The sequence below is a fragment of the Pinus tabuliformis genome, chromosome 2_2, assembly GCF_031772625.1.
Source record: "Pinus tabuliformis cultivar Carrire ecotype Pingquan chromosome 2_2, CPIR1, whole genome shotgun sequence".
NCBI lineage: Eukaryota > Viridiplantae > Streptophyta > Pinopsida > Pinales > Pinaceae > Pinus > Pinus tabuliformis.
Window position 1 is genome coordinate 515,733,504 of NC_142300.1, and position 16,784 is coordinate 515,750,287.

Sequence of the window (16,784 nt, forward strand, 5' to 3'; positions counted from 1 at the left end):
TAACACTTAGACACTCAAGTTGTATATAATGCTCGTAACCTCGAGGAACACTTAGACACTCAAGTTGTATATAATGCTCATAACCTCGAGGAAATATATAATGTTTGTAAACATTTTTGCAATTTCAGCTCCAAAGCAATTTTTTATTAGACTGAATTATATTTGTACAGAACGGTATAAATGAACAGTAGTATAAAATGTTTCTATGTTTAAAACGTGAGTATCAAATCTTCTTGATAACGATAATTACAATAAGAAAACGCTTCCTCATCCGTGGCGTAGAAGCAGCTAAGAAGACCCTAAAGCGGTAAGCAGAGATGTTACTTCTCATAGACAACCGGCAGCATACGAAGAGCAATCAATCCATGTGGGAAAAACCCTATAAGCGGCGCTCTGTGTTGACTAGGCGCTCGGAGACGCGAGCCAAGGACCGAAGATTGGATCCAATGATGGTCTCTACGAATGAACAGGTTTCCTCTTTTGTATTCCCTTGTGGCACATCCACCACGTACGATTCGATCACAATGGTTCCGGGTTTTCCCGTAATAATCGTCTCATGCAGAGTTGTGATGGATCGATAATTCTTGAGCCTATGTTGGCCTCCCACGACGCTGAAGCTCAGAATATGCTGCTCCTCGTCCAGAATGTCCAGTCGCTCAGTGCTCGTGAACGCAGGGAGACCAGAGACCACTTCAACCTCCCTGAGGCAGCCGACCTTGACCTTCGAATCCTCCTCACCCCGAATGCGACAGGTGCGGACGAAGTTCTTATAGCTTTGGGGGTTGTCGAATCTCCGAACCAGCGACCACACAACGTTCACCGGTGCCTCAACGTGCTGCAGAACAACAGATGAGCACCTGCACTCTCTTTCCCCATCGTAACGTGAGTGGTATCGCCCCAGAGCCTCCTGCAGCCACTTCTCCCCATATTCTTCTTCCTTGTGCAAGTAATTGACGGCGCCCGGCCGCCTTATTTGCGTCGACCCGCTCGACGATCTGGAGCTTGGCTCCTGCTTGTCACTTCTTGCGGAGATCAAATCCCGTGAAGATCGCCACACCTCTGGAGGCTGCGTTTGAGACGTCATTGCAGCGGATACTCTGAATTCCAAAATACTGCAATACAGAGAGATGAGTAGTGATGATATAAGGCCGGGTCTCGGGACACAATAAAAGAAACAGTCAGCACGCACAGAGAATATAACAGCCCTCTATGGCAGACACTTCCGCGCTGGACGTCTACATTTACATTCAACCGTCTCTGCGAAATTCGAGGGGACGGCGTTCGGAGTAGTTGCCACCGTTGTTATACTTTCGGGGGCAGAGACTTCCCCAATCCCCATCGATCAACATGCAGATACCCATACGCATTAATCACCATACATAAATATGGCGTGCCAAAATCTCTAGAAGAAAAAAGTCAAGAAATTGATCTAGTTTTTTAAATATTAAATTTTTTATTAGTTAGGGAAGGAATTACATATATGTGTCATTTTAATCAATATATTAATAAAATATAATAATTATAAGATAATTATAAGATTTTTGTTTTCTATTTTATTTTATTTTATTTATATAATATATATAGTTGAAATTGAAATATTTTATTCAATATGACTATTGAAATATCTTATAGTTATTTGTGGATTTTTAAATAAGCATTTCGTTTTCTTATTAATCATGGGTTTGGCAATGACCAATGCAATATATAATGTTTAATTTTGAAAAATAAATATTTATTTTCAATATTATTAAAAGATATATTTTTCAAACCTTTGATGGGACCATAACATGAAGGTCTTTTGTAGCTTTGCACAATATAATGCCATGTCTACTTGAAGTATTTTATGAAATAATTTATGGATGTGGTATCCAAAACTAAAATCCTTGAAAATAGCTCATACTCAAGTAAATAACATATTTACTGTTTATAGTAAATATTATGAATAACTTTAATGATGAAAAATGATGAAATAAAATTTTTGAATGTAAAGTGACGATGTAACAGTGTTGAATTCTATAAAATGTGAATAATAAGAATATAGTAAATTACAAATAGTCTTTTACTGTGATTAATCTCAAACTATTTTCTTCTACTATTCTTATTGTCGCCCTTGTTACTTTTGTCAAATGACAGGTTAAATCGTAAAGCTTCTTATTTTCACGTTGTCTTTTCATATCGATTATATGAAAAGGACAAGTTAAATGTAAACCTTTTAAATATTTAGCTCGAGATAGTGTGGTAAACATCGTCTCTTTCTCTCCAATATTAATAGGTTGAATTACTATAACAGAAAAATCAATGTACATTGTCAATAATTTTTTATGCTTACATTGAAATCAATGCACAATATTAATCCAATCACTTCAAAATTAATGTACCATCATACATCTAATTACATCAAATCAGAAATCAACATCTACACTGAAATCAATGCATCTAACACAAGAAATCAAATAAGATTAGAAATCAACATTTATACTGAAATCAATGCTTCTAATGCAAGCAATCAAAGACGATTATAAATCAACATTTACACTCAAATCAATGCATCTACTGCAAATAAGAAAATAGGTTTATAAACCAACATATGCACTGAAATCAATGCATCTAGTGAAGTAAGCAAATAGGATTATAAACCAACATCTACACTGAAAGCAATGCATCTAGTGCAAATAATCAAATAGGATTAGAAATCACCATCTACATTGAAATCAATGCATTTAATGCAAGCAATAAAATAGGATTAAAAATCATCTACATTGAAATTAATACATCTAGTGCAAGCAATCAAATATTATTAGAGATCAAATCAATTCATGACGCCTATGGACTTAACTCCATCTCTCTTTCCCTCCCTCTCTCCACTCTCTCTCTCTCTCCAACTATGTTACTATATCCCCCTTTCTCTCTTTCTCTCCCCACTTTTCTCTATCTCTTTTTCTTTGTCTTTTTATCTCACCCCTAAACATACTCTCTCTCTCCACTTCTAACTCTCTAAGTCTTTCTTCTTCACTCCCTCTCTCCTCCTCTCTTGCAATTCCTCTCTCCCTTTCTCTCCTACCTTCCTTTCTCGTCCCGCATCTCTCTCTTTCTATCTCTCTCCCCGCCCTCCAACTCTATACAGTGAATTTATTTCGAACAAATGTTTTTTTTAAATATTAAATTTATTTATAAATTTTATTTAAAAAAATCACGATAAAACCTAAAATTCCAAAAGATTACGCTACCGAGCATAACTAAAAATAGTCGATTTTATTTAAAAAAAAATAATCAAAAAATTAACGCTATTATTCATTTCATACTATATTATGATTCTTAAATTTAAAGGTTGTGGCCGCTCTTCCCATTTGGCGGCGAAAATCCGCGCCCGTTACTATTAATCTCATTTGACGACTCAAAATGCTGTGCAGAACTCATTTGGATTTTAGGAATCAGCGCCACGCATTTGTTTAGGATGCGCTACACAATATACCATTAAATTATTTATTTTCAGCTTCGCAATTTGCTGAGGATAATATATCAAATAAAATGTTGGGGACCAATACTCCGGACAACGTCACCAGATGTTTTCATATTTGGTGAGCTTTTTTACGAGGTTTGGACTAGCTCTCAGTTGTATATAGTTTTGTTTGGGATTGGAAGGGGAGATTTATTTTATTGTGGAGATCAGATTTCTCAGGTGTACATAATCTTACTCGATAAGTGTACATAATCTTACTCGATATAAGACAATCAAACATATTAAAACCAAACCTCCACACTTGTATTAAATCATATCCTATAAAATTAAATTAACACACAAACCTAAAATACTTTTACTTCCTCCCAATTCGCCACCAAATCTAGCAGTTTGGAGCTTCACGGTCGTTTTTTCAACCGGTCATGTCACTATCATTCTCCTCACGGTCGTTTTTCTCAACCGGTCATGTCACTATCATTCTCCTCTCTACTTCAGCTACAAACAATTCAGAGCAAGTTGTGTAGGCTTTTCTATTAAAAATCCCAATGCAAGTGGGGCCGCTTTTCTCTTGAAAAGAGCTCAGTCCATGTTGTGGCTTTTATATATATATAAACAAGCTAAATGCAAGTTGTGCCGGCTTTTCCTTCTCACCGGAAAAAAAAAGTCAGTGCAAGTTGTGAGACTTTTCTCCTCCATTCGAGACACATGTATTCTCAGAATCATCATCATGCCCATGGTTGCATTTCTTTACGTTAACTTATTGGCCATAGGCATTGGGCAGCGGCTAACCAGCCTGTCATAGGGTGTTAAATGTTTGGGGAGATGCAGGCAGGATAACCCACTAGCAGACGAATTCTCATTTCTTATTTAATACCCAATTTTCGAATTTGCGTGTTAGGGGACTATCCAACCTGCATCTCCCCGGACATTTAATGCCCTATAACAAGCTGGTTAACTGCTTCCATAGGCATAGGCATTGATGGTGTTACACCTACCTAAAATATCAAAATATTTGATTTCGCAAGTTGGAATTATTAAACAGAGTCCACCTAAAATGTCAAAATACTGCTTTTGCAAGTTGGAATTTATTAAAATCATCATGAGGCATGAGGCCATTGTATTTCAAGTTGTAGCATGTGACACAATCATTGTATATACTACAAAAACCATCTCAACTTGCACGTTGAATCTACATACTCAAGCAGACAGTGAACTCATTCCATACCAGAATGCTACGGGATAGAGAGTTTATGGCTCATTAAGAAATAAAATATACATAATTAATAAATTTGCAATATTGTAAATAACTTATCTATATGATTTATATTTTATAAAAGATAAATTACGAATATTTTAAAAATATTATATCTTTTTTATTGCAATTTTACTTGTCAGGTTGAATTATAAGTTAATAAATATTTATATTTAAAATATTTCTATTTTCAAATACATATTTCCATCTTTTAAATTGATAAGGAAAAGACAAAAAAGAGAATTTTGTTAAAAAATTGAAAGTTGGAATTTATTAAACATATATCATTTAATGATGGCCTCGTTTTTGTGGAAATCTTTTTAAATGATATTATCTTAAAAATCATATATAATTATATACATTTATTTATTATATTTAAGTTAATTTTCTTTAAATAATCAAAAATTATATATGACGTTGTGTTTTTAAATTGAATTTAGGTAATATTAATTTAATTATTATATATAATTATAAGTATACCAATAAAATTAAATGATATTATTTTAAATATTATAATAATAATTTATATATAATTATATTTTTTAATGGTACTTTTTAAATCAAAATCTTTAAAATATTTTAGGTTTAGTTTTTCCTTACAAAACTTATTATTATTTAATTATATAAACTTTAATTTTATATTTTGAAAACTTATATTATATTTAGAAATTTATGTTATTGTGAATTATATCCATACAATTGCCCATTTCTTTTTAGATTAATAATAAAGTTTTATTTTTATTTTATTTATTTTTTAATTTAATTTTTATTTTTAATAGTGATGGAGATATATTGATAAGTTAAATAAATTTTATTATTTGTTGAGAATGGTTTATTGTCCTCTTGACCTCTTAATTTCCAATGACCTCTAGTTAATGAATTGCTTCAGTTATAACAATTTCCACTTGAGCTAACTCTTAAAACTATATTTTCTTTTATTTGTCAAAATAAACTTATATATATATATATATATAACTATTTTTTATACTTAAATTTAATTCTGAAATGTATTCTTATCTAATTTAAATACTTAAATATAATTTCAATAAATTTTAGAATATATTCAAAAAAATACTTGTCTAGTCATACTTCTTCTTATTATATTTGACCATGGTCATACTTCTTTGGTTATATTTAACCATGCCTCATCTCTTCATGATATCCCATCAACATACTACGCCTCATCTCTTCGTAATATCCCATCAACATTCTTACTTTATTCACTACTTTTCTTCACAATTCTTCAAATAAGAATGTTCACAATGTTGTTTTTAACTTAATATTAATAAAGCGTTAAATCCTAAATACTACAAAGCCACATTTCTCAGCAACGACCTATTCCAAATTATTTATTACATTTTAAAGTTGAATCTTTCATCATTGTAGCAATAAGTACATGACAATTATTGTTGGACCTAAATTTGTAACGAACAATAAATTATGTATAAAAGGTTGCATTTACTTTAGTAAAAATTATCTAGAATCACAAATCATTCCTTTTTAAATTAAAAATAAGCAAAATGAATTCTTATTTTTACTTTGCTGCTTTAAAAAGCATTTAGTAATATCTTTCGATATGATTTTCTTTAAAGATTAAAGGACATATGATTTTTGATACAAAGGAAACTCTTGAGTAAGCTTTCTTAATGATTGAATACCAAGCATCCATCATCAATATACAATGTCTCACATTGTGCCACAATTATAGTATAACACCAATTAAGTGAACTTAAAAGTCATGATAAATTTCAGGAAATAATGTTTCACCTATGGGGCATACTAATTCACTAGGGGAAACATGTTACAAGGGGAATGAAATCATGCATGGGATAATAAAAACACTCAAAATGGGACATTGTGTCTAGATTATGGGATGTGACCTCCTCAATGAACTTAATAGTCATAATAGATTTCACTAAACAATAATTGACTTATGGGGGTATACTAACCCACAATGTGAAACATGTTAAATGGTGAATCTAACCATGGATGGGACAATAAAAATACTCAATTTCCATTGATTTGAGAAGCCCCCTTTGGTAGAATTTTAGATATTATTACATCTTGTGTTTATACACCATACATAACATTTTAGTTGAAGCTAATGTTTATATGTAATTTGTAACTAATTACATTCACAACTCTATTGGTTTTAAATAAGGTTTCCCATTGTCATATTCACTCTTTTTGTCCCATACAAATACATACATGCATGCATGCATGCATGCATACATACATACATATATACATACATACATACATACATACATACATATATACATATACATATACATATACATATATATAAAGTTTCTCTTGTTCTTGTTAAAGTTTGATGGTTTCGATTCGGTCGTGGCATTAGAATTTGCCCTAACCTTTGATGGACAAAGAGCCAAGGTGGGGTTTCTAGAGTTTGAAGTGATAGAGCACAGTATTTCGAAGGTTACAACGCAAGCGACCACAGGAAAACATTGGTTCAAGAAAGGAGAGCTCAAAAAAGGGGCTTGGCGTAGATTTGTATTCAATAAAAAGCAGAAGGTGGACTGGAAAAATGGGCTGCAACAAAGTGCTATGATTGAGAAATGGAGGCACCTACTGTACATTTTGCAGAAGTTCCTCACCTATGAGGGATGATATTCCGTAACATTCCTATATCACATTCGATTGCTGTTACACTTCGAGTTAGGTAAGTTGATTAATTTTCCTTACTTCTTGCTTAAAAGTTTGGAAAAAATCTTGAAGGGTGTTCAGAAAAGTCAAGAGAGTCAGGTGGAGCTCAAGCTATATCATTACAGGTTGATCTCAATTCTGGTTAGGAAGGAATTAGAGAGTAAAAATGTGACCTGGGGAGGGTTTTTGAAAGAATTACAAGGAGGAAACATAGTGGAGTCACTCGGGAAGAAGGGTAAGAGTAGGAAGGAAGAATCTAAACAGACGGATAAAACCCTCACCTCACATATTAGTAAGAAGAAAAAGACCCTACCTAAGGAATCAGTGCAGGAAGAGAAACAAGAGAAACAAGCACCCGTAACCGACAACCCTCACCCTTTGAAGAGAATAACTAGTTCTGTTAAGAAGAGGTTTGCCTCCTCCAGAGAAGGCCATACTCAGTCAACCTCTTTAATAAATGTAGATGATTCCCAGCCTAGTTTTCTGAATGAGGACAATCTATCGCTCCTTGCAGATGTTACGGTTCACAGAGTGTTTAGTGCAGGATACCTCGAAGAGGAAGCTGTTACTCCTTTTTCAGTGTTAATTGGAAGAACGAAGAGGAGGAAGACCTCTAAGACACCAGATATTAATGCAGAGAAGGGTCCAACGGAGGTTCAAGGTAATGAAGCGTAATGTAATGTTGAAGTGCAGGATGATGAAAGACAACGTGATGATGAAATGAAGGGTGACGAGACAACCTATCATGTCAAAATGCCAGATATTGATATACAGGATGATATTGGTCTTGACGACACCAACACTTGCTTCGAGTCAACTGTTGAGAATATTTTGACGCAGGAGGAATTCGTTAAGGAGGATTCCACTCTCAATTTGAATAGTCAGGTCGAGGAGCTGAAGGAACACATTTATGGGCTCGAAGTTTTAAATCAGGCCATGAAAGAACAGGGTGTAGTGCTGCAAAATAAGAATCTTGAATTGGAAGGGGAAGTGCAAGAATGAAAATGACAAGAAAGAGTGTGGAAGTTCCGAGCTTCGAAATGTTATGGTCAACTCAAGAAATTGGTCAAACATGTCAAGAAGGCTCGAACTAAGAAACAAAGGATGTTGAAATATGAATTAGCATATAGATACAAGACTAAAGGAACGTCTCCATGTGTGTTTTTGTAAAGGTAAGGATAAGGTTGTGTGAGTACACACAACAGAATAGGGATGGGAGTATGTTGGTGGCTAGAATTGTCCTACTTCTTGGTCTCTATCCTACCCCAAACACACCACCTTAACCCCTATTTTAACCCTGAAGGCCTATTTGTTCCTGTACTTTTTTCAAATTGCACACATTCTCGCACTCCTCTTATGTTTTTCATATTCAAAGTTTATATATGTACTTAATCATTAAATTTACAGGTTTTATATCTTAAATGTCTTTTCAACTAATATATTCCTTTCCTAAGTATTTTGATGGAACCAAAGTGCTAATCTATGTGAAATATTGGGTTGGTGTAGGAATCGTGTTTGTACAGGTCAACGTTCCTACACTCTCGAGGCAACTGTCAATTTTTGTTTGACTCACCACTTATGGATGGGACAACTCAGTAGACCGCATGTATTTCTTGTCTAAGAGTTCAGTTTATTTTTTGGACTCAGCGTTTAGAGAAGAAGGCGAGATATGAAGGTTGGACTTCGGCTGTAAAACCCTTGTTTAGACTTTTTGAGAACAACCGAAAGGCTTAATATATCATGTTGTTATATTTTTGTGGTAGCCAAGAGTCAAAGCATGTACTTAATAGGGTTTCTCCATAGATGTTAGAGAGCGATGTTGTGTTAAACTTTTTCTACCAACTGTAATTTCAGAGTATCACCATTGATGGGCTGGATCGGGGATCCACGATGTCTATTTTCTATTTTTGAAACTTAATACAAAGGAACATGCTAGTTGTGAAGTTCTTTGTCTCGATATCATTGTGATGCTCCATTTGAGCGCTTGAAGTTTCCTATTTCATTATAGGGAAACGAGCTGGTTGGCTAGGGCCCAGCCAACCCAGCTTGTTCTCCCTTTGTTAAAGGTGTGTTAGATTTATTTTCATGCAAGGTTAGTGAAGCAGATCATGTTTGGATTCTTTTATAGCTGATGAACTTTAATTTCTTGCAAGTTGTGTGATATGGATCTAGGTGTGTGCATGGTTCATTTGCATTACTTTTATTTCCTTCCATTCTTTCCTGCAAATGCGTGTTGCCCTTTTCTTTACAAAGTAAATGTACATCTAGCTTCCTGCACCAGTGTGTTTTTGTTTCAGCAAGTTGAAAGTTTCCTTTATTCATTGCAGCCAGTCATTCTTATTTCTGCAGGTCTATTATTCTTCTGCAAATAGTGTTTGTCTTTTTAGTGAAGCATATTCTAATATTCAAGTTCAGATTTAGATTTGATTAATGTCAATAAGCTTTCACTAAAACACTGTTGCATTATTTGGATTTGTACCTGCACTCGTTGTTGGACTTAATACTGAATTTATCAGAAGGATTCCTTGAGTTAAAATGATTATTTGTATAAGGGTGCAGATCTAATTTACTCGATGAATACCATCTCAAGAAAGAGCTTGCTGATGTTTGAGTCAAAGTATTTTCCAACTAAAATGGTTTCTTATTTCAATAGAAATTCCCTCTGGCTGTGAAATCACTTTTCATTTCCAAGCATGTGATTAGTAAATGATACATTTTTCTTATAGTGGTTCAATTTACAGTTCTGTTTTCACCTTTCATTTATTTTCTTATTTAACGTGCTTTTATTTATTGCAACCGATTTGGAAACCAACTACAGGAACTCTAGTTTCCTAGTACAACAATCTTTGTTCTAGTACATGAATTGACATTCTGAGTACAGGAACACTGTGCTCTAGTACAAAGGCTCATAGCTCTTGTATGCAGGTCAAGATCTTCATTAAGAGCCCAATATATATACTTCTAGTATAGAATCTTCGCTCTAGTACAGGAACAACGTTCCAGTACATGAAACTTGTTGCGGTACAAGAATGACAACTTGGTACAAGAAGGAAAATCTTGAGGAAGACAAACATCCGGATTAGTTGGATCATTCTCCTGCCTTACAACCATACTGAAGAGAATCTCAAAAAATTATTTTATTGATTCAGATTGTTCATGACGAATTGAGAGTTTCCTTTATTTGAGTTTCTACAAAGCACATTCTTTTCATTCAGCACCAGAGTTTTCTTGGTATTCATTGTCGTGTGATCTTTCCTTTCGAGTCTGCAATTTGTAATCAAAGAAGTTGGAATAAAATTAGAGAAGGTTCATATCATTTCTTAGTATTTCTTTGTGCTACGCCTCAAAGTGTACGAAGCCCCAGGTTGACAAATTAAGTGTTGAAAGGAGTGTGTTGAACTACAATTCCTGCACCAAACATTTTGGTGCCATTGTCGGGGAGGCATTTCTAAAGATTGGTAAGAACTTTCTTGTTTTCTTTCCTTTGTAGTAGGGGTAAGTCTGCTTTTATTTTTTCTATAGTGTGCTTCTATTGTTGAAGGATTTCATAGTGCTGATTTATTTATTCATTTGCAACATTTGATTTAAGATTCTTTTTTTGTAAATTTAAAAGTTTTGTCATTCTTTTGGATTTTATTTTAAGATGAATGCCTAAAAGGGGTAAGGGTCTAAAGCCCAATAAGGGCCAAGGGAACACTGATAAATCTAAAACTTTTTCTCATATTGGACCTTCTTTTGCAGGAAGAAAGTCCAAACAGACACAAACTCATCACACAGGAACTGTCCACTTGGATTCTGGAGACAACAGTTTAGGTGTGACACAACCCAAGAAGGGGAAGAAGGAAACTAGTGGTGCTCCAAAGACAAATTTGAGCCATAGTCACCCTTCTCACTTTAGCGACAGTGGTTTGATCAGGGGAACAAAAATGGAAGAGCATGAGGATCATACTAAGGGGACTGATTAGAATCAGGTAATTGAGGAACAATCCACCTTTGAATTTCCAATAGTGGATTCCGAAACAACTACTCAAATGAAGAACATTCTGTCGTCATTTCTCCCTCATTTCTATGGTTAGGTGCACGAAGATCTTGATTCTTTTCTTTTTGAGTTTGACACCCTATGTAGAAGCTATGATTACTCTTCACATGCCCAAAAATTAAAGTTTTTCCCTACAACTCTCAAGGACTCAACCTTGCGCGGGTTCATAGGACTCGGAGGGAAAACTATAACTTCTTGAGACCAAATGAAGAGAGTGTTTTTGACTAAATACCATGAATATTGCAAAACTAGAGAAATTCAGGACGAGATCTTTACCATTGTGCAAGGTGATGGTGAGACCTTGGAGGATTACTTAAAGAGATTTTTATACATCCTCCAGAGATCAAAACATAAATTTGACATAAGTACTATCTAGACCTTGTTCTTATGTGGACTTACTGAATATTCTAGGCATAATTTGAATTTATTAGGACAAGGGGATATTGCTCAGAAAACTTTTGATCAAATTTGTGACTTGTGCAGGAAATTTTCAAGGAATCAATCTAGATCCAGTAGAGGAAATCGAAGTAGAACTAGTAAAACTGGATCTACAGATGATATGATTATTGGTTTGGAGAATAAAATGGAAAATATGAAAATTGAAATAATGAATACTGTTAACAAGAAAATAGACTCTTTAAAAATTCAACAGAAATTGGTAGATGAACAAGAGTCTTTGTCTATTTTTTGTCCTAAATGTAGGAAAATGCATCATTTAAGAGGATGTCTTGTTGATTTAAATGTGTGATTTTTGCAGAAAACCATGCCATCGAGAAATTCCCCTCCATACCAGGATTAAAAGTTGTACTTGAAGGAGAGAACTCCGTACTTGAACCATTACATGAAATGGGAGCACAGAGAAATTGGCCTGAGGTAAGTGTAGGTATGGTTCTTCAATCTTCACCGCATTCTTTTGGTCATAATGCATATCCATATTCCTATTATAACAGTCATCACTCTCAACCTTGGCAGCATGGGAACCATTATCAGTATGGGAAACCTCCTCAATACTGACAACAAGGATGGAGAGGGTCAAACTATTCACATCAGTCCTATCCTGCACCAATTCTGCCATATCCTCCTACATATGCACCTCACCATATGTCACAACCATCCTTTTCTCCCCTACCTCAACAAAGTCGACCGATACCACCATTATCTTCACCAAAACCTTTTCGACCACCCCAATTGCCTGCTCAACCGGTACAAAATCCTAATAATAAGGCGGTGCAATTGATCCACTCTGTTGAACCACCCCCTTCTCCTATTTACCAAACCTTGCTGGTTGGGATACATGAGCTTCAATTGAGATCGGGAAGGGTAGTCAAACCAGAAAAACAAAAACAACCCATGGTGATCATTGAGGAGAAAAATGAGGAGGAAATTCCTAGTCATTCGAAAAAAAATGTCACCACCATTCCCATACCATCAGAGTTACCATATTCTTCAAACTAGACTCCCTATCCAGAGAGGCTAGTTATGGAGAGGATTCACCCCGAGTCTAGTCTGGATTCTGAGCTAAGGAATCTTTGCATAAAGGTCCCTTTTCTTCACGCTATTAGAAAGATCCCCATTTGCACGAAAATCATTAGGGATCTCTGTCTTGAAAATACAGGGAGGAAGAGAGTAGAACCTCAGATCATACAATTTGTTGGTCGAGCAGCCAGTTTAATGACATGATGTGCACAAATGGAAAACTACACCGATCCTGGAAACTTGTTTGTTTCTTTTTAGATAGGCGATATCCTTGTCCCCAATGTGTTAATAGACCTGGGTGCGACCATCAATGTCATGACAGGCAGACCATGGATTAGCTTGGGTTGGTCCATATTCATCCCACCTCTACTTTACTTGAACTTGTATACTGATAAAAGATCAAGCTAGGTGTGTTAGATGATGTGGTTGTCTCCATAGATTCTTGGGAATACCCCACAGACTTTATTGTGCTTTAGCCAAAAAATCCTGTGGGTGGACATCCCTTGATTTTTGGATGACTATGGCTTGCCACAACCGATGCTTACATTGGATGTCGCTCTGGTGATATGTATGTTTTGCATGGAGACTCTAGGAAGAAATTCACCTTATACCCACCTGCTAGATCTATTCAGGAGCTCAAGGAAACTTTGTGGTTGGATTGCGATAACACTGATGACGAGACTCAACATGTTTCTTTGATCCACCATCATACCAAGTCTACTAAGGAGGGTGAATTACGAGATTTCTTGAATAACCTGGACACAATGCCTAATTTTTACATGTTTCGTCAAATCTTTAGTCCAGATTTTCAAGGAAATTTTGATTCTCAACCCTCCTCATCACTAGTCTTAGTAGCATCTTCCTACACTCTTGAGCCCGAGACTACTCTTGTTGAAATTAGTCCAGGAAAATCCTTACATATCAGTTTAGACCTAGACTCATCTCAACAAGAGCAGCTTGTTGATTTGTTGCGTGATCACCTTGATGCCTTTGCATGGAGTTACGAGGACATGAAAGGCATACCTCCTGAAACTTGTACTCACCATATTTATATTCAGGAGGGAGCCCGACCTATTCATCAACGCCAAAGGTGCACGAACCCCGTGCTGAGAGATATTGTGAAAGAAGAATTACAAAAACTCTTGGGCGCTAATTCTATATATCCTATATATGATAGCTAGTGGGTCCCCCCATTGGTAATAGTCCTAAAAAAGGATAGGATATGGCACATCTGCATTGATTATCAAGAACTTAATAAAGCCACTCTCAACGATTACTTTCCCCTTCCTTTTATCGATAAGGTGCTAGATACCCTTGTTGGTAAAAAGTATTTTTCATTTTTAGATGCCTGCAGTGGGTAAAACCAAATTCATATCGCACCCACAGATCAAGATAAGACTACCTTTACATGTCCATGGGGTACATTTGCTTACTAAGTGCTTCCCTTTGGACTATATAATGCCCCAACCACCTTTCAAAGGTTGTGCTGGCCATTTTTGCTAATCTCGAGTGTGTTGAGATCTATATGGATGATTTTTTAGTGTTTGGTAAATCATTCCAAGAAGCCCTCAAAAATTTAGAAAAGTTCTTTTACATTTCCAAGAGGCTCACCTTGATTTTAGTGAGAAAAATTATAGATTAATGTGCAAAGCAGGAGTATTCCTTGGACATTTGGATTCCAACAAAGGTATCCAGGTAGACCCGACCAAAATAGAAGTTATCCATCGTCTTCCTACACCCAAAACACAAAGGGAAGTAAGAGGGTTCCTGGGACATGCAGACTATTACAGGAGGTTCATTGAGAACTTTTCTAGGATAGCTACCCCCATTTTCTGATTGTTAACTAAGGATAGTGAGTTTTTTCTGGTCCACAACTTGCCAATAGTCTTCTGAGACACTAAAGGAAAAATTAGTGCAGGCACCAATTTTGAGAGGTCCCAACTGGTCCCTTCCATTCCACATTTCCTCTGATGCCTCAGATATTTCCATTGGTGCAACTTTAGGACATGAAGATAACAAACAATCCTATGTTATTTACTTCATCAGTAAAAATTTGTCACCCACCGAATTAAACTATACAGTGACCAAGAAAGAGTTTTTAGCTGTAATTTTTTCTATCAATAAATTCAGACAGTACATCAAAGGATATGAGGTATTTGTGCATACTCATCATTCTATGATAAAATATTTAATGAATAAACCATTGGCTAGTGGTAGAGTGACTAGGTGGTTATTGTTGTTGGAGGAATTTAATGTTCCTATTCTTTATAGATCAAGAAAATCTAATGTTGTAGATGACTATCTTTCTAGATTGAATAATATCGGTGAAGTAATTCCTATTGATGATGATATCCCTGATGAACATATTTTTGTTGTGTCAGCAAAGTCTCCATGGTTTACTGACATAGCCTACTATTTAGTCACCGAAAAAACACCACCTCACTTATTCGCTCGTGAAAAGCAGAATATCATATTAAAAAGTGCTTCATATTCTTGAATCCAAGGAGACCTCTTTTACATTGGACCAGATCTTATCATTCGTAGATATGTAAGAGAGGAATAAGTGTTTGATATACTGAAATATGCCCATGATGAACCTTGTGGTGGTCACTTCGTTGATAAGAGAACTAGATATAAAATCTTACGCATTGGATACTTTTGGCCTTCTTTGTTTAAGGATGCCATACAATATGTCAAGTGATGCGATAGCTGTCAGCGAATGGGTCAACCTGTTCAAGCCAACGAAATGCCTTTATGTCCTCAGATTATGATTGATCCCTTTGAAAAATGGGCTATCAACTTCGTAGGACCAATAAATCCAACATCCATGAATAAAAATCATATATTGGTTTGCACTGATTTTGTTACAAAATGGGTAGAGGCTAAAGCTGTTTCTTTTTCTACAGAAAAAGTTGTTGTTGAATTTTTGTTTAGTGAAATTTTTACTAGATTTGGTGTTCCTAGAGAGATTGTTACTGACAACGGGTCGTAGTTTATTTCTAATCTGGTACAGGAATTCATGGATCAATACAAAATTCGGCATAGGAAGTCCACTCCGTATCACCCGCAAGAAAACGTCCAGGTGGAGTCTACCAACAAGGTGATTGAATCCATCCTCACCAAAACAATAAATCTGCATAGGAAGGATTATGCTAGTCGGTTAGCTGAAGCCTTATGGGCTTATCGAACCACTTGGAATAACATCACGTGACATACACCATATGAGCTGGTATACGGGAAACAAGTTCTTTTGCCAATAGAATTCCCGATAATAACTTTTCGAACAACAATTCAGTTGGGAATAGATCTCCCAGAAGCACAACAACAACGTCTATTACAGTTAAACGAGTTATATGAATTTCGAAGAGATGTTATTAAACAGAATGTGTCAGTACAACAACAACGCAAAAATTGGCATGATAAGTCTATCAAGAATAAGCAGTTCCGACCAGGTGATTTGGTACTTCTGTATGACTCTAGATTTAAACATTTCAAAGGAAAATTCCATACACGCTGGATGGGACCTTACGAAGTAGTCATAATTTTTTAGAATGGGGTTGTAGAGATCAAAACTATTAATGGGAAAGATTCAGTATTCCTTGTGAACAGAAATAGACTCAAGGTATATTTTCAACCCCTCACAAAGGAAGACTTCATGCAGCAAGTGCAACAACAATCTGAGCTAGAGATGGTAAGTGGCTATGCCAACCTATTATAGATATTATTCTTTCTTTCCAAAAATAAAGAAAAAAAAAAAAAATGACAAAAACTAAAAATAAAACAAGAAAAAAATATTTTCCTGTGATTGTGAAAATTAGTTTGCTGACATGGTCACAGAAGGATCAACTTGAAAACCAACATGTTGGCAGGAAGATCAAAATTATAAT

General features: G+C 35.4%; 1 pseudogene; it reads right to left on the reverse strand.

Annotated features, from left to right (window-relative positions):
* Window positions 1-272: 272 nt before the first annotated feature.
* LOC149193609 (abscisic acid receptor PYL9 pseudogene) lies at window positions 273-1,260 on the reverse strand (annotated as a pseudogene).
* Between the last annotated feature and the right edge of the window lie 15,524 nt (window positions 1,261-16,784).